We start from the raw sequence: 3069 nt of genomic DNA, 5'->3' as shown, positions 1-3069 counted from the left end.
CTTCTAGATGCTCTGCAGTTTTTCCTTTTGTATTTAGGTCTGCAATCCACCAGAAATTGATTTTTGTGTATGGTGTAAGGTAGGGTAAAATTCATTTTTTACCATTTAGATATCCAATTAACTCAACACCATTTACCAAAAGGGTTATCTTCTCACTGCACTTCATCGTCACTTTTGTAATACATCAGATGACCCCATATGTGTGGTCTATTTCTGGATTGTATTGTGTTCCATTTGTCTGTATATCCTTGTGTCAATACCACAGTGTCTTAATTACTGTTACTTTATAATAAGCTTTCATATTCAGTAATGTAATGGCTCCAGCTTTGTTCTTCTTCAAGAATGACTTGCCTTTCCTCATCCTTTTACATAGCCATGTAAATTTTAGAATCAGCTTACCCATTTACACACATACACACAAGCCTGATGGGATTCTGATTATTATTATGTTGAATATTTTATACCTCAGACTGTATTTTATAGTCTGAGGTATAGTGGAATTACATAATTTGGAAAAATTGTTTCCTGTGTATTTTATGGGGTTTTTTGTTTCTTTTTGAGATGGAGTCTCACTGTCTTACCCAGGCTGGAGTGCTGTGGTGCAATCTTGGCTCACTGCAACCTCCACCTCCCAGGTTCAAGTGATTCTCCTGCCTCAGCCTCTTGAGTAGTTGGGATTACAGGCAGCCACCACCACACCACTCTGTATTTTTGGTAGGGATGAGGTTTCACTATGTTGACCAGGCTGGTATTTTATGGTTTTGATGCTTTTTACATTTATTTTGGTTTTTAACCATTTATAATGGTTAAAAATATTTTAGCTAAAAAAAATTGCAAAGATATAAAATATAAATCTTATCTTGATCATGAATCCAGCATTCTTGCTAACTTATCAATTCAAACAGATTATCTGTATAGCTTTTGGATTTTCTACATAAGCTGTTATGCCACATGCAAATAATGATAGCTTTTTCTGTTTCCTTTTGATCTTTATTTCTTTTGTAATCTTTGAGACAGGGTCTCGCTATGTTGTCCAGGTTGGTCTTGAACTCCTGGGCTCAAGCAATCCTCTAATCTCAGCCTCCCAAAGTACTGGGATTACAGACATGAGCCACCATACCCAGCCCCTTTTCAATCTTCATGCTTTCTTTTCTTGTCTTATTGCCCTAGCTGGGACCTGCAATGCAATGTTGACGATAAATGGGGATGGTGGTTGTTGCTGTTTATTTCTGGTGTCAGAGAACCTGGACAGAATTTCTAACCAATCATCTACGTTAAAGCAAGGCCTCTCCTCTTCTCAGGTCAATAAATCTGGTCTTTTAATATGCTTTGAAATTGGGACTTGGGGAGTTTATCTCAGCAGAAACCGAAAGGGAAAAAAACCCTACAAAATAATTGTCAGAAATGCCATGCCTCTATGTGTCCACCTGCCGTACAACTGGTGTGTCTATGTGCTGAGGTCTTAATCCCCAGCCCCAACTGGGAGAGAATCTGACTGGCTCAACCAAATCACCAAATCTTAGGCTTGGGAAACACCTCATTCAATCCTCTACCCTTGCCACGAGTCCCTGAGAACATCTTGAAGAGCCTGGAGTTGGAGGACAGTTTTGGTTACCTTCACATCCAAGAGCACTTCTTCAGTAACATCCCACCAGCCCTTTCAGGGCCCTGGCTGGTCCCTTTCTGCAGTTTCTGACCCCACAGGGTTTCCTGCCCCCAACCCTTTAGCAAGATGGAGGTGGGTCTCACCCCATTGGTATCTTTGCTGCTTCTGCGGGCACTCGCAGAGTTCTGAGTGGGCAGGCCATTTGTGAGCTGAGCCCTGTCCCTGGTTTTCAGTGAGCTCTGGAGGGACCCTCCTCCAGGCAGAGTAGGTGGTGAAGACCCAATCTACCACAGGAAGAAAATCTAGATATTAGCAGAGCAACTTCTACTAGGCTCCCACTCCTCTGTCACTACTTCCTAGATGAATTGGAAGGTATCCAATCCTGCTCTGCGTTGCCTGCATTTCTCCAAGTCCTTGTTCTTTTTCCTGGTCAGATCCGGTGACTAGTTTATAGGGTGAGATGCTCCCACCCTGCCCCTGCTTCTCTCTGATTTTTCACTGTACTTACTCCCTGGGAGGGATGTCCACCGGTAGAACCCATATCTGGCTCTACTGTACCCTTGGACTTAGTCTCCGAAGGATAGGAAAAGCAAAGTCCCGGGGCAGGGTCTGAGTTCTGCCACATGGGTATTACATGGCACCAGCTCTGGGCAGCTCCATCATCTTCCCCCAGAGCCCACCGTTGGATTCAGAGAACAGAATCCTTTAGCCCGCACACTCCCTGTGGCAAGAAGCATAAGGAACATGCTGCCAGAAGAAATCTTAGTTTCCCTGTCAGTGAGAACGCTTCCTCTTGAAAGAAAAAGATTTAATGGGAATGACAGATCACAAGTTCACCCTCTCCCTTTGTGCCTTGTTTCTCTTCTCTTACCTCTCTCAGCCCCATCTATGACTGCATTCAATTTTTCAGACCCTGAAGGGGAAGAAAAAAGCAGTGACCCGCGGGACTGCAGAGAACAAGCAGCTACTCCGAGGGAGGGAGATGCAGCGGAGAGGGGGGGCGGTTTGCGTGAACGGAGAAGGGGGCTACACAGCGGGAGCCTCGCGTGGGTGGTGGAGCCAGCCTGGGCAGTGCCACGGCCAGCTCCTCCCCACGCCTCATATGCATTCCTCACACTGCCACCGGGACTGAGGCATGAGCTGTGCATAATTAATTTTTATTGAAAGAGTTTTTTTGTCTGCAGACATTGTGTTCTGCTTTTACCATGACGATAAAGTCTCCAGTACAATTTTGGATTTAATTATAGCCCTATTTCGAGGGAATAAAAAAAACCTCCTATGTCAGAGGCACAGATAATTGGTGATGCCAGGTGGAACTGAGACATGGGTTCTGGGGTGCAGAGCAGTTGCTTCCGGCTGATTCAGATCTCATGATCCATTCAGCTGGGCTTTGGTTGGGTTCTGGCCTCCCTCCCCTCCATTCCCATCTCCGGAACCAATGCAAAACTGGTGCCCGACAGGAC

Source organism: Rhinopithecus roxellana, chromosome 10 (assembly GCF_007565055.1).
Source record: "Rhinopithecus roxellana isolate Shanxi Qingling chromosome 10, ASM756505v1, whole genome shotgun sequence".
NCBI classification, from domain to species: Eukaryota; Metazoa; Chordata; class Mammalia; order Primates; family Cercopithecidae; genus Rhinopithecus; species Rhinopithecus roxellana.
Note: the sequence above shows the minus strand (reverse complement) of the source record.